Raw genomic sequence first — 24,088 nt, 5'->3', positions numbered from 1 at the left:
GCTGATTAACACTTAATTCAGTTTTTTAGTGTAGCCACTACAGTAAATCAGCAATAGTTTAAGATTATACAATTTAAAAAAATTATACAATTCAACAAGTCTGTATTAAAACCTAGATGGTCTATGAAGTCTACAAAAGTAAATTATATAATAAAAACAGAATCTTCATTTATTAAAATGCAAAAGAAAATTTTAAGGAAATACAGTGAAAACTTTTACCATATTACCACTTCCTCCAATGCTTGACTAAGTAAGCCCCCAGCAATTCTTCCCCTATAATTTCCTTTTTCACAATGATTTCTGGACTCATCTTCCCAAGTTGAACCATAAAATAAAATTAAATTAAATTAAAAAAAGACCTTGAAGTCAGATTTTTTTCATTTTTGTATGTTCAGTGACTAGCACATTCTAGACACTCAAGAAATGTTTGATGGATTAGCTGATTAGCTAATTCCATGAAAAATGTGTATGCATCACCAGGCAATCTCCATAACTACATCAAGAACTCTGGGAAGTTACAGAGGTCAGATCCCTAGATTAAAACTTTCCCTCCAATCTCTAAAGAAGGTTGCTATAGTGTAGAAAATCAAGGAATTAATCCTGAGAAGGGGAAAATATTTTTTAAAAAATAGTACTTGTTTTGGGATACAGCACTGAGGATAGACAAAGTTCCAATATGGCACAAAGTGGCCCCACACGATCACAAGAGGAAGAAAACACAAGTGTTTGGTTTGCTCAAGAAACAACAGCAGGACATTTTTCTTCAGGAGTTAGAGTGCCAAGGAAGAGTCAATGAACACTGCACATATTCTCAAAGGCCCAGTTAAGGTGCTATTTTCAGTCTGCCTCAAATGCTCTCAGAATTAAAGCAGATGCCAGCAAAGACCATTCCTGCATATTGGACTTTATGTTAGATGCAAGATGCCAAAATATAATTTGAAATGACATGGTTAGCACCTTGTCCTGGTAATTCCAACCTTTGGGGCTGAGCACTTCTAATTCTTTTGAAAGTTCTATCATGACCCATTCTCTCTGAGACCTGTGTTGGCCTAGGGAGAAGAGAGTGAAAGGAACCCAAATGCCCAGTACTGAGTATCCGACTGCCCTACCTAAAGTTACCTCAGGAATAAGAGTTCCTTTCCGTGGAATCTGTATTTCCTATGACCAAATTCTCACGGCATGCGTCTTTAGCATGTTTTATACCACTTATGAAGATAACCAATATTCACATAGAAAGTCAAGTTACCCTTAGGAAATGTCACTTTTGATCAGTGGCTTCTTGGTCACTCTCTGCAATATGTGTGTGTGAGGCTTGGTGGATATGGAGCAGGAAGGGATGACATGCTGAAGTGCTCCTCCAGGAGCCATGGGCAGTGCTGGCCAACACAGTCAGACAAGAAAAAGAAAGTACTGAGACAGGGAAGGAAAAACTGAAAATATCTTATTCACAAGATGAAGATTTTTAAACATGATTATATCTTAATAAAGAAGATTTTTAAAAGGCCATAAAAGATAAGTAGTTTACTTCAACAAAAGTAAAATAAAACACACTGAAGTGATTATGTAAGAACAATTTAAAAAATCAAGTTACTAATGGAAGTTTAAACATTAAGAAAATAGTTGCTATCCACCAATGAGAATGAGAAAGAACTGTCACCCCTCATGGGTCCTTACCTTCTTGTTTATATTTTTAAAAGCACTAGAATTCTGTGTCAGCAGTGCTCATAGCCACTTGTAACGCAGGAACTGACATACTTACCATGAGCCACACTCTGAGCAAATACTTTTTCTTTTTTTTTTTTTTAATTTTATTTTTTATAAACATATATTTTTATCCCCAGGGGTACAGGTCTGTGAATCGCCAGGTTTACACACTTCACAGCACTCACCATAGCACATACCCTCCCCAATGTCCATAATCCCACCCCCCTCTCCCAACCCCCCTCCCCCCATCAACCCTCAGTTTGTTTTGTGAGATTAAGAGTCACTTATGGTTTGTCTCCCTCCCAATCCCATCTTGTTTCATTTACTCTTCTCCTACCCCCTTAACCCCCCATGTTGCATCTCATCTCCCTCATATCAGGGAGATCATATGATAGTTGTCTTTCTCTGATTGACTTATTTCACTAAGCATGATACCCTCTAGTTCCATCCACGTCGTCACAAATGGCAAGATTTCATTTCTTTTGATGGCTGCATAGTATTCCATTGTGTATATATACCACATCTTCTTTATCCATTCATCTGTTGATGGACATCTAGATTTTTTCCATAGTTTGGCTATTGTAGACATTGCTGCTATAAACATTCGGGTGCACGTGCCCCTTCGGATCACTACGTTTGTATCTTTAGGGTAAATACCCAGCAGTGCAATTGCTGGGTCATAGGGTAGTTCTATTTTCAACATTTTGAGGAACCTCCATGCTGTTTTCCAGAGTGGTTGCACCAGCTTGCATTCCCACCAACAGTGTAGGAGGGTTCCCCTTTCTCCGCATCCTCGCCAGCATCTGTCATTTCCTGACTTGTTAATTTTAGCCATTCTGACTGTTGTGAGGTGGTATCTCATTGTGGTTTTGATTTGTATTTCCCTGATGCCAAGTGATATGGAGCACTTTTTCATGTGTCTGTTGGCCATCTGGATGTCTTCTTTGCAGAAATTTCTGTTCATGTCTTCTGCCCATTTCTTGATTGGATTATTTGTTCTTTGGGTGTTGAGTTGAGCAAATACTTTTTCAATTATTAGAATGGCATTAGTAAAAATAACTGCTTACTAAAAACACCATTTTAAAATGATTTCATTACCTAGATGGTTCTGCTATTTAGGTGTCAAGATAAACAATCTTCTACTGTTGGTTTCATTCATGACATAAATTGCTTTGGCAAATTCCCTGAAACCTCCTCAACATCAGGTCCATTGGTCTGTTCTTCCTTTTTATCTTCCCTCTTGCCTGCCTCTTTCTTTGAGACATATGCCCATAATTACAAGAGAGTGTCCCTTCTGAAATATATATATATACCTTTAATCAATAGACCTTGGCTCATATAACCCAAGAAACTATTTACTTATAGGGTACGGTCACAAACCATACACATTTTATGCATGTATAGATAAAAGTTGACATAGCAGGCCTGAGGCTGCTACACTTAGAAAAACCTACTTGCAAGGGGGGCCCCTGGCTGTCATCTGGGAACTTGCCAGGCAAAACTTTCCCTTAATGAGAAAAGAGGCTCACTGTGCCTACACTGTATATAATGAGAAAAGAGGCTCACTGTGCCTACACCACTATGTGCTGTATGTTGAACACCCGATTTCTTTATGGGCATCAGGAGTTTTAGTGACCACCATCAGTCACACAAGTACTATGTGCCTCCATGACTGACCCCTAAGAAAGGCCCTCAATTCCTAGCCTCAGGTGAGCTTCCTTGGTATAAAACATTTCATACAAGTTGTCACAACTTGTTGCTGGGGGAATTAAGTACATTCTGTGTGACCTCAGTAAGAGAGGACTCTGAAAAGCTTGCACCTGGTTTCTACCTATAAAGGACTGAATGTCTGTGTCCCTCCAAAACTCTTATATTGAAACCCTAACCCCAGTGTGATGGTATTTGGAGGTGGGGCCTTTGGGAGGTAATTAGATCATGAGAGTGGAGTCCTCATGAATGGGATTAGTGCCCTCATACAAAGACCAGAGAGCCAGACAGCTCTTTTTCCACATGTGAAAATACAAGAAGATGGCAATCTGCAATCTGGAAAAAAGTCCTCACCAAAACATGACCAGGCTAGCACCCCAATCTTGGACTTTAAACATCCAAAACTGTGAGAAGTAAATGTCTGCTGTTTAAGCTTTTTATGGTATTTTGTTATAGCAGCTTGAAGCCACTAGGAGGAAAACTGGTACTGAGAATTAGTGGTGCTGCTGTAACAATACTTAATGCAGAAGTAGCTTTATAACTGGGTAATGCATAGGGGCTGAAAGAGTTTTAGGTTCATGCTAGAAAAAGCCTAGACTGCCATGAAAGGACACTTAAAGGCAATTCTGTTAAGATCTCTGGAAGAAAAGAAGAGAGCTCCAAAGTTCCCATTTTCTTAGAGAACACCTAAGTCACCATGAACAGAATTTTGGTAGAAATATGGATGGCAACGCTGATTTTAATAAAGTCTCTGACTAAAATGAGTAATAGGTCACTGCACAACATTAAAGGATCAAGTGGAAAAGGAAGATAACATATATGAGCAAGTGGAAAATTTCAGTAGAGTGACAAGAAACTACCTTAAAAAAATCAAATGGAAATACTAGAAATAAAAAACTATCATAGATAAAGGATTTCTTAGATGGAGCTATTAGAAAACTGAAGCTGCAGCTGAGGAAAAAAAAATCTAAGTTTGAAAATAGGTAAATAGAAATTATATAAAAATGAAACAAGCAGAGGAGTAAAAATCAGAACATCATTCAGAAGTTATGGGACATTATCAAATGGCCTAATTTCTGTATAACTGGAGTCACCAAAAGAGGGAACAACTGAGAAATTCCCTTAATTAATACAGGATAAGAAATCACAAATCAAAGAAATGTTCAGAACATCAAGTGGGGGCAGGAGGGTATATGGATTGCACACATCATAGTCCAAGTGCTGAAAAACAAAGATATTCAGAAAATCTTGGTGGTATCTAGAAAAAAAGAAAAATTACAGGAGATTCCTCAGCAGAAATGACTGAAGCCAGAAGACAACAGACTGAGATCTTTAAAGTGCTGAAAGATAGCTGTCATTCCAGAATTTCATTTCCACCATAAATATCTTTCAATTATGAGGTCAAAAGAAATAAAAAAGTAAAAAAATATAGAAATACAAAAAATATATAGAAAAATGTAAAAAGAAGAAAAAAGAAACTAATAGAATTCAATGTCAGCATACTAGCACTAAATGTTAAATGAAGTTCTTCTAGAAGAAAATGTGTGATACACAAGGAAATTTGAAACTACACCCAAAACAATGTGAAAAATACCAGAAATGTTAAAAATATAAAGGATTTTTTTCTCTCTTTAACAGATAATTATGACTTCTAGTTTAGATTCAACATGCAAAGAGATAGGAGGTCATCACTCCCATCACAAGAAAAAAGCTGAAGAAAGTAAAAAAAAAAAAAAAACAATGATTTTTTTCTCAGCTCCTCCAGAGAACTGAGGTAGCAAAGCAAATCACCACCCAAAATCTGGAGAGATAGGCACATACAGAGAAGCACAGCTGAGATCAGCTTACCTACAACAGAAGGTACCAGAGCCAGTAAGGAGTAGGAAGAATTAAACAGTTAAGTTTTACAAAGTGCTGGAGGCTGAGTATGAACTACTTCAAAAATGAAAAACCCCAGAGGTGAAAGTAGTCAAAAGGTACAGACTTGTGGGATGCCTGGGTGGCTTAGTGGTTAAGCATCTGCTTTGACTCAGGTCATGATCCCAGGGTCCTGGGATTGAGCCTTGTGTTGGGCTCCCTGCTCAGTGGGGAGCCTGCTTCTCCCTCTCTCACTCCCTCTGTTTGTCTTCTCTCTACTGCTATCTCTCTCTGCCAAATAAATAAAATCTTAAAAAAGAAAAGAGGTACAGACTTGCAATTATAAAATAAATAAGTTCTAGAGATGTAATGTATAGCAGGTGACTGGTAAGTTCTTACCAAAAGAAAAAAATTACAACTATGTGGTCATGGATGTCATTTAGTCTTACTGTGGTGGTTTCTCAATATACATAAATATCGAATCATTATGCTTTTCACCTGAAAGTAATATGTTGTAGGCCAATTATATCAACACTTAAAAAACGGGGAAAAGACAGACACTCACCCAAAAGAGGTAAAGAAATTGCCAGTAAACATGTGAAAAGATTGCAACATGATTAGATAACAGGAAAATGCAAAATAAAACTGCAATAAGATAACAATACTCCCCCCCAACTAGGAAGCTCAAAATTTAAAAGGCTAAAAATTGAAAAAAAATTCTAATTAAGAGGAGACAAAATGATTTACCATAAAATTGGAAGTGTTGACAATGATTTGGAAAAATTACAAGTGTTGGCAATGATCTGGACAAATTACGTATTCTCATGTATAGTTGGAGAATGTAAAATGATACAAATGCTTTTAAATCAAGTGTGACAGTTTCTTTTTACATTTAACATGTACTTACCACAGAAGCAGCACATTTACTCCTAGATATTTACATAGGGAAATGTATTAAGTGAAATGAAAACTTAGATGCGCACAAAGACTTGCTCGTCAATGTTCATAGCAGAGCTTTTCATAATAATTTCAACCTTAAAACAGTCCAGATGCCCCTCACTGGATGAATGTATAATGGTATAAAGGAATGAAATTTTCCAAAATAAAAGGAGCAAAGTGGGGGGGAGGACAAAAACCAAGGGCCCATACTTACAGGGGCCCCAATACTTGTACGGATTTTAGCTCCAAGAACTCTACCAGGTTCTCATGAGGAAAATTATTTAAATAAATACCCCTGTGTTTTAGATGAGGGAGGGGAGAACAGAGTAACCATTCTGCATTGTCCCTAAAGCATTCCCAGATAAAGGCCTGCACTCCAAGGAAGAGTACTTGAGCCTTATCCAACCTGGAGGAAGAGCAATTGGCAACTCTAGCCTCCTCTAGCCACCTGGTTATGTAAAGAGAAATAAAAAAAGACTAAAAACATTTCAGAAAGTTGCATCCCAAAGACTCAGGCCCACTAAAAAATGAGATCTAATCATAAGATTTTACAATGCTTTTCTTCCTCAAAACCCTACCATAGCAATGAGGCTTCAGTATGTCAGCAGTGGGTTATAACTGAAAAAGTTGCAAGCTGCAAGTCACAATCTCTACTTAAGGAGGAATTCTTAGGAAGACCAAAGACAATAGAGGTAGGGAAAGATTTTTAAAAAAAGAAAAAGGAAATGAGAAGAAACTGCAATCCCTGGCACCTACAGCTATGGGAAACATTAGACAGCACCCAGCTCCTAGCTAGAATGACAAAAACAAACAAACAAACAAACAAACCTCACTCTAAAAGCCTAAGTACCTACCTCAGTTCCTATTACTCGAATACTATGTCTGGCTATCAACAAAAATTACAAAACATTCTAAACAAGTAAAAGAAAAACCCAACCATCTGAGAGACAAAGCAAATATCAGAACTACATTCAGATATGACACACATACAAATTATCAAGTATGGATTTAAAATAACTAAGAGCTCTGACCAAAAAAAATAAATAAATAATGTACAAAAACAGATGGGTAATGTACATGAAAAGATGGACACTCTAAAAAGAATAAGAAGGAAATGCTCAAAGCTTAAAGAAACAATCAACTGGCTTTAAGATATGTCAACAGAAACTTCCCAAACTAAAGAGAAAGAGGAAAAAGAAAGTGGGTGGGGGGGCAGGAAACAGAACAAAATATATAATAACTACTGGACAATTTAAAAAAGTATAACATATGTATGATGGGAATTCCACAAGGAGAATGAAGGAAAGAAGGGAGGGAAGTGGGAGAATGGGAAGAAGGAAGGGAGGGAGGGAGGGAGAGATGGAAGGAAGGAACAGAAATACTTAAAGCAAAATTAATCAAGAATTTCCCAAAATTATTCTCAAGAATAGATCACATACTGGGTCACAAATCAGGACTCAACCGATACCAAAAGACTGAGATTATTCCCTGCATATTCTCAGATCACAATGCTTTGAAACTGGAGCTCAATCACAAGGAAAAGTTCAGAAGGAACTCAAACACCTGGAAGCTAAAGACCACCTTGCTTAAGAATGCTTGGATCAACCAGGAGATCAAAGAAGAACTGAAACAATTCATGGAAACCAATGAGAATGAAGACACTTCGGTCCAAAACCTATGGGATACAGCAAAGGCGGTCCTAAGGGGGAAATACATATCCATCCAAGCCTCCCTCAAAAAAATTGAAAAATCCAGAACACAGCAGCTGTCTCTACGCCTTAAAGAACTGGAGAATCAACAACAAATTAAACCAACTCCACACATAAGAAGGGAAATCATCAAGATTAGAGCTGAGATCAATGAGGTAGAAACCAGAGATACAGTAGAACGTATCAATGAAACTAGAAGCTGGTTTTTTGAAAGAATCAATAAGATCGATAAACCATTGGCCACACTAATCCAAAAGAAAAGAGAGAAAGCCCAAATTCATAAAATTATGAATGAAAAGGGAGAGATCACAACTAACACCAAGGAAGTAGAAACAATCATCAGAAGTTATTATCAACAGTTATATTCCAATAAGCTAAGCAACCTAGATGAAATGGATGCATTGCTGGAAAACTGTAAACTTCCAAAATTGAACCAGGAAGAAATTGACAACCTAAATAGACTGATATCTAGTAATGAGATTGAAGCAGTGATCAAAAACCTCCCAAAAAACAAGAGCCCAGGACCTGATGGATTCCCTGGGGAATTCTACCAAACTTTCAAAGAAGAAATAATACCTATTCTCCTGAAGCTGTTTCAAAAACTTGAAGCAGAAGGAAAACTTCCAGACTCTTTCTATGAAGCCAGCATTACCCTGATCCCCAAACCAGGCAAAGACCCTACCAAAAAGGAGAATTTCAGACCAATATCACTGATGAATATGGATGCTAAGATTCTCAACAAGATCCTAGCAAACAGGATCCAACAGCACATGAAAAAGATTATCCACCATGACCAGGTGGGATTCATTCCTGGGCTACAAGGATGGTTCAACATTTGCAAATCAATCAATGTGATAGAACAAATTAATAAGAAAAGAGAGAAGAACCACATGGTCCTCTCAATTGATGCAGAAAAAGCATTTGACAAAATCCAGCATCCATTCCTGATTAAAATGCTTCAAAGTATAGAGATAGAGGGAACATTCCTGAACTTCATCAAATCTATCTATGAAAAACCCACAGCAAATATCATCCTCAATGGGAAAAAGCTTGCAGCCTTCCCGTTGAGATCAGGAACACCACAAGGATGCCCACTCTCACCACTCTTGTTCAACATAGTATTAGAAGTCCTAGCAACAGCAATCAGATGACAAAGAGAAATAAAAGGTATCCAAATTGGCAATGAAGAAGTCAAACTCTCTCTCTTCGCAGATGACATGATTCTTTATGTGGAAAACCCAAAAGACTCCACCCCCAAACTACTAGAACTCATACAGCAATTCAGTAACGTGGCAGGATACAAAGTCAATGTACAGAAATCAGTGGCTTTCTTATACACTAACAATGAAAATACAGAAAGGGAAATTAGAGAATTGATTCCATTTACTATAGCACCAAGAACCATAAGATACCTGGGAATAAACCTAACCAAAGAGGTAAAGGATCTGTACTTGAGGAACTACAGAACATTCATGAAAGAAATTGAAGAAGACACAAAAAGATGGAAGACCATTCCATGCTCTTGGATCAGAAAAATAAACATTGTTAAAATGTCTTTACTGCCTAAAGCAATCTATACTTTTAATGCCATTCCAATAAAAATTCCACCGGTATTCTTCAAAGAGCTGGAGCAAATAATCCTAAAATTTGTATGGAACCAGAAGAGACCCCAAATTGCTAAGGAAATGTTGAAAAACAAAAATAAAACTGGGGGCATCACGTTACCTGATTTCAAGCTTTACTACAAAGCTGTGATCACCAAGACAGCATGGTACTGGCATAAAAACAGACACACAGACCAGTGGAACAGAGTAGAGAGGCCAGATATGGACCCTCAACTCTATGGTCAAATAATCTTCGATAAAGCAGGAAAACAAATACAGTGGGGAAAAAAACAGTCTCTTCAATAAATGGTGCTGGGAAAACTGGGCAGCTATATGTAGAAGAATGAAACTCGACCATTCTCTTACACCATACACAAAGATAAACTCAAAATGGATAAAAGACCTCAATGTGAGACAGGAATCCAACAGAATCCTAGAGGAGAAGATAGGCAGTAATCTCTTCGATATCAGCCACAGCAACTTCTTTCAAGATAAGTCTCCAAAGGCAAAGGAAACAAAAGCGAAGATGAACTTTTGGGACTTCATCAAGATCAAAAGCTTCTGCACAGCAAAGGACACAGTCAACAAAACAAAGAGGCAACCCATGGAATGGGAGAAGAGATTTGCAAATGACAGTACAGACAAAAGATTGATATCCAGGATCTATAAAGAACTCCTCAAACTCAACACACACAAAACAGACAATCATATCAAAAAATGGGCAGAACACATGAACAGACACTTCTCCAATGAAGACATACAAATGGCTATCAGACACATGAAAAAATGTTCATCATCACTAGCCATCAGGGAGATTCAAATTAAAACCACATTGAGATATCACCTTACACCAGTTAGAATGGCCAAAATTAGCAAGACAGGAAACAACATGTGTTGGTGAGGATGTGGAGAAAGGGGAGCCCTCTTACACTGTTGGTGGGAATGCAAGTTGGTGCAGCCACTTTGGAAAACAGTGTGGAGATTCCTTAAGAAATTAAAAATAGAGCTTGCTTATGACCCTGCAATTGCACTACTGGGTATTTACCCCAAAGATACAGATGTTGTGAAAAGAATGGCCATCTGTACCCCAATGTTTATAGCAGCAATGGCCACAGTCACCAAACTGTGGAAAGAACCAAGATGCCCTTCAACGGACGAATGGATAAGGAAGATGTGGTCCATATACACTATGGAGTATTATGCCTCCATCAGAAAGGAGGAATACCCAACTTTTGTAGCAACATGGACGGGACTGGAAGAGATTATGCTGAGTGAAATAAGTCAAGCAGAGATAGTCAATTATCATATGGTTTCACTTATTTGTGGAGCATAACAAATAGCATGGAGGACATGGGGAGATGGAGAGGAGAAGGGAGTTGGGGGAAATTGGAAAGGGAGATGAACCATGAGGGACTATGGACTCTGAAAAACAATCTGAAGGGTTTGAAGAGGTGGGGGGGGTGGGAGGTTGGGGGAACCAGGTGGTGGGTATTAGAGAGGGCACGGACTGCATGGAGCACTGGGTGTGGTACAAAAACAATGAATACTGTTATGCTGAAAATAAATTTAAAAAATGATTAAAAAAAAAAAAAGAATTTGCCAAAATTAGTAACAGACACCAGACCACATCCAAGAGGCTCAGAAAACACCAAGGAGAATAAATACTCAAAGCATATCATATTCAAACTGCAGAAAACCAAAGACAAGGAAAAAATCTTAAAAGAAGCAAGAAGGGGGTAAAAACACCTTACCTATAGAGGAACAAGGATAAGAATTACATCAGATTTCTCATCAGAAACCACACAAACAAGTTTATAGAGTGATGTACTTTAAATGTTAAGAGAAAAAAAACCCAAATTTAGAATTCTGTATCCAGTGAAATTATCTTTCCAATGTGAAGGAGAAACAGACTTTCACAAACAGAAAAAAAACTGGGAGATTTTGCCACTAGCATATCCTCTTTGCAGGAAATTTTAAAGTTCTTCAAAGAAAAGGAAAAAGCATGAAACTAAGACATACATTAACAAAGGACATCACAGAAAGAAAAAATGAAGGTAGAAACAGAATTGTTTATTTTCCTTCTTCTCAATTGATCTAATAACTTTCTAATTAATAATAGCAACAATGTACTGGATATTATAGCATATGGATAAATAAAATGAATGACAACAATGTAAGGGATAAGAGGGGGGAAATGGGACTACTGTGTAATAAGATAATTGGAGTATCCATGAAACAGCATGTTATTTGAACGTGGACTTAAATTTATTATAAATGTATATTGCAAACACTAAGGTAACCTTTAAAAAATAAATTCTAATTAAGAGGAGACAAAATGATTTACCATAAGTGACTTACCACAAAATGATGAATTAAAATCAGAAAAAGCAGAAAAATAGGGGAAGATCAAGAAACAAAGAACAAGTATAATAAATAGAAAATAGTTACAAATATGATAGACATTAACTCCATTACATTATTATCACTTTAAATGCGAATAGTCTAATAAATATATTCACATGTCTGTAGATTTTTTAAAAGACCCAAATAAAAGTTGTCTACAATAATCCCACTTTAGGGGTATCAGGTGGCTCAGTCAGTTAAGTGTCCAACTCTTCGTTTCGGTTCAGGTCATGATCTCAAGGTCGTGAGATCAAGCCCCACATTGGGCTCTGTGCTGGGCATGGAGCCTACTAAAGATTTTCTCTCTCCCTCTCTTTCTGTACCCTCCCCCAAAGAATCTCACTTTAAATATGAAGACAAAGATAAATTTTTTAGAAAGGGAAAGAAATAGATACAGCATGCTAACAATAATCAAAAGAAAGCTAGAGTATCTATATTAATCTCAGGCAAAGTACATCCAGAATTATCCGTAGTCTTACAAAGCTAATTGATCTGTGATTCTAAAAGACAGTCAGCTCTGAAAAACACCTGATTCCCACAAATGACATCCCATGCTAATTGCACATCTGAGTCATTCATAGAGCTCTCAAAAATATTGATTCCAGATTCTTGCCATAACTTAGTGAATCTGTCCACACAGAGCCTGTCATTTAGCAAAGCGTCATAAAACCTCCCCCTGGTGATTCTAAAAGAAACCAACAGGGAACGATTACTTTATACCATGCATTTACTCTCCCTATTGTGGACCAGCAAAGATCATTTAGAACTCTCACCCACCTCCCATGCCAAGCTTGCCCAGTTGCGTTTAATCAGTAGCTGATACAACACATCACAGAAAGTCTAAATTTTACAGATCTTTTCAGACCATTTTAATGTGCAGACTACTGACCCACATCATTTACCATACACTGTGCCCGGTAACAGCTATGCAGGCCTCTGGTCTTTCTCACCAAATCCCATTAGGCTGCCTATTTGGGAATGACAAAATGGAATACCCAGGTCTTATTTCCCTTTAAGTGGTATACAGTACCGGGACTAATGAAATTAACCTCACTGGTCAGATGAGTCCGAATTGAAATCTAAATCGTTTCCTGAACCCAGAGGCAAATTGTTATATTTGCTTCCCACAGAGAAATAATAAAATCTAAGGAAAGGCGATCTCTGAATTAGGAGCATTAATAGAGTGCCCTGCAATTTTCAGACTCCACTAAACACAGCAGCATAGCAGGGCCCTTAGGAATGATTTTAGGGGAGTCAATCAATCAGTACACATATCACCCTGCCTGCACTACCAGGCAGCTGATAATAGCATTTAAACAACCAGGCATTATTTTAAGCTTATTAAATACATTAACTCATGTGATCCTTACAATAACCCTACCAAGCAAATACTATTATTATTCCCATTTCATATATTTAAAAAAACCACAAGTGTGCACAGCAGTTAAATGATTTGAACAAAGACACAGAGCTAGTAAGTGGCAGCTTTTGAACCCAGGCAATTTGCTTCAGTCCATTACCTTAGCTACTACCCTACAACATAGAGGAGTGATGGCCAAGCAGCCTTAAAATAAATTTTTTAAGTTAGTCTGCAACAGAAACTGGAGGTTTCTGTGTGTACTATGGGTAAGTTACTTAACCTCTCTGCACCATTTTCGCACCTGAAAAACAGAGATAACAACAGTACCTGCCTCACTTGAGTTGGGGTGAGGATTAAACAAAACAATGCATGTGATGGACTTAGAACAGTATTTTGCATTTTTAAGAGCTGTGGGTGTCAGCTTGTATTATAATTATTTCTATCACAATACAGCACAAGTAGTCAGGGAAAAATGACAACCTATTAAACTGAAAATCTCTTCTGGTGATCTTAGAACTGTAGAGTCTGTAAATCCCCAACACATCAGATCCAATATGAAATGCAAAATGAAAGAGTTTCACAAGAACTTTACAACTGCCACTGTGACAAAGCCCCAGCCCATCCAGTCCAAGACAATGAAAGCCCCATTTGCTACAGTTTGGCCCTGTTAGCCAACAACCCCAATTATCAAGCTGTACACATATAACCACACCAGGAGCCAGATATTCAAAGAGCTGCAAACAGGGGATTCAGGGTTGATTGGAGAAGACCCTGTCAAGGGGTAAAGGTCAGCCCGCCTCAGTTACATTTGCATAAACCAAAGAAAAACAAAATGAGGAGTCAAACAAAAATACGTAACATTCATCATGTGCTTGCCACTTATTACATGGCTTTCATATATTACCTCATTTAATCCCCAAAACACACCTCCAGAGTCTAACATTCCCAGAGAAAACCATACTACCCCACTGGTTTTAGCTCACTTTAAATTCAGGACCACACATCTCAAACAGGTATTCGACACTGCCAGACAGTCCAATCCCATTTCCCTAGTTAGTTCACTTTTCCGCTCTCCGTAAGGACAACAGCACATGTGTCTCCTCCAAGTTCTAACACTTCTTCTCCCCTCCCTGTGCCCTTTTGGCCAATAACCACCTCACAAACACATGGTGCCACTACCCCGTCTGCATCCACACCTGTTGTCTTGGCTTCCCCCCAAGTTATAATGAAATATGTGTTCCTGTCAATTCAAAGCCACTACCCATGTGCCCTGGGGTCTCCTCACTTCTCAGATATTCAGGGACTTCCTACTGCAATGTTCCCCTATCTTATATGCATTTCTCCCTATGAGTTCAATCCCACAGCATATAAACATATTCTAGTTTCTTCTATCATGCAAAAAAAAAAAAAATCCAGTTGACTTTTTTAAGACCCTTCTACTCCACTAAAGTCTTTCTTGTTAAAATGATTAAAATCCTAACCCCACCTTCATTTTAGTTGCCACACTTAACCACCACCTTCTCCCTTTTATGGCCTCCCCTCCTCCTCTTTGTGTACACTCTCAACCTAGGTGTTCAACCAATCCCTTCATTTAAATACCATCTATATGGTAGTGATTCCAAAGCTCTGACATCACCCAGGACTTCAGACTCAAATTTCCAAAGGCCAATCTAAAAACGCAACTTAAAAATCTACCACATTTATGTTATGTATATTTTACCATAATAAAAATAAATAAATCTGCCAGGTGACAGATGGAGAGGGACAGAGAAATAATATGTGAAAAAAAACCAAGGGTAGCAGATGTTCATGGTAGGACCCAGAAGGCAGATACACAGAGTTCACTGGAAAATTCTTGCCAGCTATGTTGTTTGTATGTTACACATTGGGGAAAAACCTAGCAGGCATCTCAAACCTAACATATTCAAAACCTAATTCTTGGTTCCACCCCTTCCAAAAATGAAACCTACTCCCCCACACCTACAGTTTTCCCCTTCTCATTAAACAGAGAGGCAAAAGTAGGCAAGGCAAAAACCCAGGACTCTGTCTTGACTGGCTATCTCCCACCTGAAATATAAGTCCTTCATGGCAGGGACCCTGACTCTCTTGATCCTGTATATTCCTGTGTGCCTGGCTGTTGAATTAACTGATGAATTAATGCTGCTTCTTGCTAGGGCCCTCAGCCCTCACTGGTCCTTCAGTGGGAATGGAGTTCTTGGCCTCTAAACCTCCCCAGCTCCAGCCAGCTAAGGCCATGCTTTAGTACCTGGTTATGGCTTCTTACCAATCATATCCTCTCCATGCTCCTCAACGAGAGTTCAAGGCCTTTCTTTACCACAGAGCCAAAGTGTTTCCTGCCCCAAACCTGCCACACACAGGAACCACAACACATGTCACAGTACAGCTGGGCATCACACTGCCCAGGCTGAGAGTCCTCACCGCCCCCCAGGCTGCAGTGGACTTAGGCCTCACTCTGCCCAGGGCCTGCCCCAAAACCAGTGCAGGCAAGCCTCCTGGTGTCTGGGGCCACAGCCCACTCCTTCGGCCCCGGGGCATCAGTGGCATCTCCCTCTGGGACCACAGGGTGAGCCTAAGTCCACCTTCTCACGCTGCTGTGCAGCGGGGCCTCCTGCATCCTTCCCCATCCCACCCGCCCCCCCACCCCACCACCACCGCCGCCACCGCCACCGCCACCGCCACCGCCACCGCCACCACCACCACCACCTTTCCTCACCTGGCCCTGCCCCGCCCTGCCCCACCTGGCCCCAACCGCCCCCGGCCCGCCCCCTAGCCTACCTCGCCGGTTGGGTTCTCGCGGGAGCCCGCCAGTCCTGCGAGGTCAGTGCCGTCCAATCCCATAGGCGCCCGGGAGCCAGCACACTGGAGCGTCACCCATGCTAAGTGACCGGGGCCGACACTGCGCCCCTGCTGGCCGTTCGAGGCACTGCAACGCTCACTGCGGACACTGCGGGAGCTTCCCTGTGGTCATTGGTCCACTACCCTGTTGTATATACCCCTTTCCTAAGCTAAGTTCCTGATGCCAGCAGCATTCTGAGCCATGCCCGCATCTCGAACCACTGACAACTATGTTCTCTAGGGGCGGTCACTTGGTTCATACCTACCCCTGACCACCTCCCTCGCCCCCACCCCGCCCCTCGACAGCCAACACTGAGTCGCGAGGGACAGGGTGGGAGGTGGGTTTGCATTATCAGAGGAATAACAGAGGAATCAGGAATCAGAGGAATTATTATCAGAGGAATTATCAGAGGAATAACAGATAGTGTTTGGGCCCTTTGGACAAGACAGACTATTGCAGAAGTCACTAACCTATGCTAGACTGTGAAGTCCGTTGGCTACAGGTCAGTTGAGAGTTTCAGTTAGTGTTGTCAGTGTAGAGGGAATTCAGGATGTAAATGTTGCCTCAGTACATGATGCTAGAATTTTTTATCTTTTATAAAATTTTTATCTTTTATTTCCATTTGGTCCTGACCAGACCCACTGTGGTAGATCCAGTTCCCTTGAAGTCATGACAAGACCTGCCTCTCTTAGCCCACAGCCTTCAGTGTTGGTGTAAGGAGACAGCCATATCCTTGGGGGCACGGGGGAGGGGAGGGGCGGGGGTGTCACTGAGCAAAAACGGCCACACTCTGTCCAGGCATGGAGGGGGTCAGCTTCCTGCTCTGTGAGTCACTGACAATAGGTAGATGCCTTCTCTCCATCTGAGCCCTGGTTTTTCCTCGGTGACCTATGCCATTGCCAGGGTAAGATTCCTCTTAAAGATGGTACCCATGGCTGATTATCTTTTGTTTTTCATAGTCTCTAATTTCAGAACTCTGCACATGGTCACCTTGTGCAGGGTCCTTGAGGTCCCTCCGCTCCAGGTGCAGGAGCTCAGAGCCCCGGATGTCGTGCCGCGTGAAGATGTCCTTATACTCACAGAGACTGAGGTGCTCCAGCCAGGCAGCAACCTCCTCTGTGCCCCAGAGGTGAACCGGGGCTCCCAGGCTACTTCGAGCTTCTCTGTTCTTGCTGTTTTTCTCTTTCTTAAACTTCGTCACCAGGCGGAACTTGCCACTGCGGCTGCGTTTGGAAAGCTCCAGCACATGGTCACCATTTCAAAAGTAGGAGCACTATGAATGAAATGAGATGTAATGAATATTGTAATGTCCCTGCACAGATGGCTGTCCTGGGGGCACACAGAAGGAAGAGTTCCCACCCAAGACATCAGGAAATCCCCGGGTGGCAACTAAACAAACACTTGATCAAAGTCACCCTGAGGTTTCTATCCCCCAACTTTCTTCTAAACCACACATCTCAGAGGCCACTGACCCAGAAGGCTTTTTTTGGCTTCTGTGAAAAATTCAGAGAACTATGTAGTGTGTTATCGAATTTTCTACCAGTCTTTGGAGGCCTGTTCAAAAACCCTGTGTCTGACCAGTTGTCAGGAGTGCAAGAGTCTCATAGGCCAGGACCTCAGTCCATGCTCTGCTACTAAATAGATGGTGACCTCAAGCAGATTACTTCCCAACTTCTGCCTTGGTTTCTTTTCTGTTTTTTGTTTGTTGTTGTTTTGGTTTTTTTAAGACGCTATAGGGTTGTAAGTGCTTAATGAGACAAAGTACAAAAGCATTCAGCACTGGGTCTGGCACGAAATGCTGCTTCCCTTTCCCAGGAGGATGGTTTCCCACATTTTGCTAGGGCTATGGCTCTTTGGGAGTTACTGTGCTCACTATTTCCATCTCTTATTGTCAGCTTCTCTCTAAGCAAAGGACTCACTGCAGGGTGGGCCTCTGTCCTGTTATAGGTAAGGCTGGAGATCCTTCACAAATTAGACCAGACATATGAGCACCCCAGACACACAAAAGGCACGTCTAAGAAGACCAGGTTGCTAATATTCCCTTCCCTCTGGGCCCCAGGACTCAACCCCACAAGACTCTCCACCACACAACCCAAGGCCCTTGCTCCTTATTGCAGGCCTGGTCCTCCAGTCCAGGTCTCAGTTCTGTCTTTCCTAGTCCACCCCTCCAGGTCCCCTTTCTAGCCTAGCTGAGGAGTGTCTTGGCTATCCCCGCTCTCCACCGTTGCCCCGCAGATACCACATTCTCATGTTCTCCTTTGCCCTGGGCTCACTGCAGATCTCTGGGAAAGCTCACACAGGGGGTAGTGGGGTGGGGGCCGGGGAACAACAGTGACCAGCCCAGAGAGATAACACTGATTATGCAGTCTCAGTCTGCCTCCCTGCCTCTGGTCTGGGCATACCTGCTCAGTCTTGGATGGACCTGAGGACCAGGCAAATGCCTGATTTCTGCTGAGGTGGGGCCCATCTGCTTCTTTCAAATGAAGAATTTACTGTCAAAATGTCCCACAGCCCAAACCATGGGTCTCTGGACACCATCAGAGAGGATCCATGAGGGTCTTCCAGACCCCAGTGGACAGCTTGCACCCAGGACCTTACAACCCAAAGTCATTTTTTCACAGTCCACAAGGTCTGTGCCCAAGTTCAGAGTTTTCTAAACCTGGCTTGAACCAGGGAAGGACATAACAAAGAATAAAAAACAATGATATTAAAAAAAAGAGTCATTTCAGCAACCCTTCCCTTCCCTAAGATCCATCACGTTACAGGCCTCGGCTTTGCAGCCTGATTTATTTTTAGATGATGTTCTTCGCACCCAGCACCACCAAGTGTGAGTCGATGGGGATCGTGAGCTTAAAAGAAGCCGTGGGGCCTTCCTGTGTATTTCTTTCTCTCTGCTTAGCTTTGAGACACTTCACATAAAAGGCTCTATAAAAATAAATTGTGGAAAGTACAACGCCAATAAAAATCCTAGTGGAAAGCCAAAAACTGTTTTATTTAAAGAGCAAAAGGACATGCACTTACCTCATTGTGAATTCCCAGCTGCCTAGTCCCCGAGCCTGGCACATGATAGATGCCCAATAAATATTGATTGATTGATCTATTAGTTGGCTGCTCATCTGTTTGCAGAGCTCCAACCAGCCCATCACTCTATGCACACCCCGCAAAGAGACAGAATCCTTAGGCTTTGACAGGAGAGCTGCTAAGTTGGCAGGCAAGCCTGCCGCAAACTCTTGTACATAAATGCCTTGCCTTCCTCTTCCAACTCTACTTATTCACTGTAAAAATAATGATGTGGCAGAAAGTGAACTGCAAATGCTGCCAGATTCTAACAGAGGAGCTGAATCTGTGCCTTTCAAACCTCACGTATTACCCCTTGGTCTGTGCCAAGCCCTGGGTTCTCCAGCAAGAATACAGAGGTCATCATCTTATTGCATCTTATTAACTAGACAGAAGAGGGGGCAAACAGAAGGCAACTTTTTTGTTTCTTTCCAATGCCATTCAAGCTCAAGGTCCAGATGCATTGTTTTCTTGGGCCCTTGCATATAAAATCTTGGGCAGGTCCCTAACTTTGAGCACCCAGAACAGTCCCATTTCAGTGTAAGATTCCCTCTACCTTCCTACCTGTTAGGCTCTCTGTCCTTGAGGCCAGGACCACTTTGGGCTGCAAACAGGCATGGGCAAATGAGTGCATCCATTTCTCCTTCCTCACAAGGCTGTACACCCACTTCCTCCTCTCCAGACCCAGCACCTGTCACCTTTGCAGCTGGAATCCAGCCCCAGGCCCTCCGGGCTCTGCAGGTACTTTGAGCTTGCTGTTTGTCCTGAGAGAGAATCTTGCGGTTTCCCCATGAATTCCCCTGCAGGTGTCTCCTCCACTGCCTGGATGATGTTGTCTCTGGCCAGCTGTGGACAATGCCCTCCCTTTGCTCCTGCCTGCTACAGAGTACCGGTGAGTTTATGCAGTCTGTGCTGTGAGCCAAGGTGCCAGACATATGGGTAAGTGGAGGCCAAAATGCAGACTTGGCTTTGTGCCCCAATGAAAGAGTTCTCAAAGGGAGAAAAGGCCATTTTTGTATCACTTACCAGCTTTTTTATGATTCTCCCGAATACACCCTCTGTGTGAGCTGAGGTTCTGACTTTCTGGTTGGGCCCATGTCATGCCTACATATTTTACAAGGGCTTTAAACTGTAGGGCAGTGTGGCCTTAAGCAAGGCTACTGCCTCCTTACTCTACCAAGGTTATGACAATTTATTCCTGGGAAGTCCTTTTTCTCTTTGCTCTCCCACCAGGCTTGTTGTTTCTGCCATCACCTTTCACCTTTAGATTCCTCAGGCATGGATGAGACACGAGCCCCTTTGTCTGGTATGTGCTGGGTAGGTAGCTAGCTTGTGCAAGCACACCCTGGACAGCCCTGATAATCACTATCTTGAGAATGTGAAGATCCCATCCTCCTTCCATAGTCTCATCAGGCAGAATATGTAGAAGAACGTGTTGTTCAGCACTCAAGGTCAGGGGCTCTGGGGATAGCCAACCCGGAGCTTCTCCCTTGTAATGAAGAATGTCCAGATAGCAGGCCTTCACCTCCTTGGAATGCTGGCTGTGCAATGAGGGAGAGGCTAAAGATAGTTTCGAGGCTAGTTGCTGCATTTTAAAGCCTTGCTACATGTAGATCCCAGCAGCAGTTGCTTTGTCCAGTCATTTTTCGACTACCCATGTCTTGATCTCTGTGTCCAACTCTTTTCTTTGGCCTCACTAGACCCTCACCTACACTTAGCTTAGAGTCTGCTGGGGTACAGCTATATTCCCTTGTGTCCCTCTCAACATCACCACCACCAATTGCAGGAAACCCATATCAAGTCTTATAAATTATACTCCTATGCCAGGTGAAGCACCGCTCTCCCTCACAGATATGGAAGTGGAAATGTCATAGCATTCGAACATCAGTTTTCAGAGGAATTGTCCATTCCTGGCCGCCTCACTCTTTAAACCCTTACAGGTTATGGGTAGGTGATCACCCAGGATGCCAGCTTCCCAAAGTGACTCTTGAGTTGTTAATTGAATGAAGAGGGAGCATGTACTACATGAGGGTTTCCCTCCTTCTGTTCCCTTTATATGTTAGAGTTTCATAGTGTGGTTATATTTGGGGTCTGTTCTAGAAAATATCTTGCCGATCAAACTATGTCATAGCATTGCCTTGAGCCCTCAGTACCTCTTGCAATGAAATTCATGTTGATCCCATCTTACTGAAACTATCCCTCTGGGGTATCTCATATCCAGAGGTATCTCAAACTGAGAATGTATAAAACCAAAGTGATAAGACCAAACTAACTATGATATTCTTTGACCATCCTCCATCTCGGTTGATGGGCCCACCATTCCTTCTGCTCTGGAATCAGCAGTGGTTTCGCAAGTGATTCGATTACTATTTGTCTCTCCCACACCAACCATTCCTCCATCCCACAAACCAGACTATGTTTTCTGATTAGAGTTCTGATTATAACAAACACTGCTGAAAAGCCAACCTTAGTTCACAATCTGTCCACACCCCATCCTCCTGGCTCTTCTCCTACCTCTCAGGCCCCTGTTCACTCTCTCTATGCTGTATCTCCATGCCCTTCAAGGCTTATACCTCTCCTCTTAGAGGAACATCTTGCTACCCCATACCGGGCCCTCCCCTTAGTCAGGACTGATACTCCCCTCTGGGAAAAATCTCTTTTCCCTATACAACATTCTTTCCCTATACCCTCATTCTAGCATTGTTCCCATTGATTATAGTAATGTGTTTGTATGCTATCTCCTTCATGGGGCACAAGCTCCCAGGGAGTAATCAGCAGCTGTGGTCGTATCTATCCCCAACCTCGCCCAGAGCCTTCTATGTAGTAGGTGCTCAGTGACTGTCAACTGAAGATGCAGAGAGACCTGTCCCAGTGTTCCTCCTTTTTTTTTTTTCTGAGGGCTTGCTTCTCAAGCAGAGTCCTTCCCTCTCCCACCGAGATTTGTTTTGCAAATGAAGGGGGGGACTATAATTTGGGGGGGGGGGGAAGTATAGTGCAATCGCCACAATGAGAGCAGTATATAGATGGGTCATGGGAGAGTCGCCTGCCCTTCGGACCCAGCTGGCCACAGAGGCTGAGAGCCCTCACTCTTGCTCAGTGGATCTGTAACTTTCTGTGGAACCTGCCCTGCCGGTATGCAGAGCAGCCATGCCATGGCTAAAGCAGAGTGGGGAAGACCATTTTTTTTAAATTAAACTTGTTTCATTTTGAGGTAATTATAGATTCACATGAAGTTATAAGATATAATACAGATGACCTCTGCACCCTTTACTCAAGTTGCCCTAAGGGTAACATGTTATGAAACTAGTGTAATATCACAGCCAAGATACTGACATTCATCTCCATTGTTTCGATTTCTTTCCTTTTACTTGTACTGTCTGCCTGTGTGTGTTAAATTCTATACAATTTTATCATATGGGTAGGTTCATGTATCCAACACCACAGTCAAGACATAGAACAGTTCCATTATCATCAGAGTCCCTCCTGCTGCCCTTCTGTGCTCACACTCACATACCTGCCGCCTCTCCCCCTCCTCCCTCCTTAATCTAAGGTTAACCACGAATCTGTTCTCCATTTCTAGAACTTTTTCACTTCAAGAATGATTATGTAAATGGAATCATACTGCACACCCTTTTGTGACTGGCTTCTTCTTGGCATAATTCCCCAGAGATCCATCAAAACATGCAGAATTCACTCTTTTTGGCATTCATGTGTCATGGTCTGTGTAACTCTTCACGTGGTTGGAGGGCATCTGATTGTTTCCAGCTTGGAGCTCTTACAAATAAAACTGCTGTGAAGATTCATGTACAGATTTGTGTGTGAATATGTTTCCATTTCTCTGAGATAAATGCTTAATATGCAACTGCCAAGTTATGATAACTGTATATTTACTTTTTCATAACAAACTGCCACACTGTTTTCTGGAGTGACTACAGCATTTTACAGGCCCACTGGCAGTGTGTGAGTGACCCAGTTTATCCACATCTTTGCCAGCATGCGGTATTCTCGCTCTCTTATTTACCATTCTCATATGTGTACAGAGGTATCTTATTGTGGCTGGATTTTTGCATTTCCCTAATAGCTAATGAGGTTGAACACCTTTTCATGTGCTTACGTGTCATCTGGATATAATCCTCAGGGAAATACCTGTTTGTGTCTTTTGTCTATTTCCTAATTGGATTTTGGGCTTTTTATTGTTGAGTTTTGAGAGTTCTTTATATATTCTACATACTAGTCTTTGTTGGATGTGTGGTTGGCAAATACTTCCTCCCACTTTGCAGTTTGTCTTTTTATCCTCATAATAGAATTTTTCTCCAAGCAAAAGGCCAATTTATCTATTTCCCCTTTGATGTGTCATGCTTTTGATGAAAAATCTAAGAATGCTTCGCCTAGCTAGCCCTGGATCCCAGTGCTCTCCTGGATTGTTGGGTTTTTTTCTTTTTTTCCCCCTAAGAGTCTCATAGTTTTACATTTACAGTTAAGTCTGTGATCCATGTTGAGTTCATTTTTGTATGAGGTGTGTAGGTTAGGGTCAGTTCTGTCTCCGTGTCTTTCTCTCACTGTCTGTGGACGGCCAATTGTTTCAGCACCATTTATTGAAAGGCTATTATTTCTCCATTAAATTTCTTCTGCACCTTTGTCAAAAATCAGTTGGAACTCTCGGTGTGGGTTTATTTCTGGGTTCTTTATTCTGTCCCATTGATCTGTATGTCTACCACTCTGCCATACCACACTCTCTCAATTACGGCAGCTGCATAGTAAGCCTTAATGTTGGACACAGTGATTCCTTCTACTTCATTCTACTTTTTCAAGATGATTTTAGTTATTCTAGGGCCTGTGCCTTTTCAGAACATATTTTTTATTTATATAATACAAATTATATTTAAAACAT

At 41.5% G+C, this 24,088-nt stretch overlaps 1 protein-coding gene across 5 annotated transcripts in view; it reads right to left on the bottom strand.

The window, feature by feature from the left end:
• The window catches only part of PTPN20 (protein tyrosine phosphatase non-receptor type 20), a 98,174-nt gene extending 81,509 nt beyond the window's left edge, over positions 1–16,665 (bottom strand). The window contains exon 1 of one of the 5 annotated variants that reach the window (XM_032838095.1): positions 16,611–16,665. The gene's annotated coding sequence lies outside the window, so the exon portion shown is untranslated. Of the gene's footprint in view, positions 1–1,246; positions 1,329–2,802; positions 2,925–16,017; positions 16,056–16,079; positions 16,107–16,610 lie in introns of those variants that run through there. The other 4 variants (XM_032838103.1, XM_032838079.1, XM_032838111.1 and 1 more) reach the window with 4 other exon arrangements.
• Positions 16,666–24,088: the final 7,423 nt, after the last annotated feature.

This window comes from Lontra canadensis, unplaced genomic scaffold (assembly GCF_010015895.1).
Source record: "Lontra canadensis isolate GAN:19392208 unplaced genomic scaffold, GSC_riverotter_1.0 scaffold3, whole genome shotgun sequence".
Classification (NCBI taxonomy): Eukaryota; Metazoa; Chordata; class Mammalia; order Carnivora; family Mustelidae; genus Lontra; species Lontra canadensis.
The sequence above is the reverse complement of the archived record's forward strand: the minus strand, read 5'-3'. Positions and strand labels throughout refer to the sequence as shown.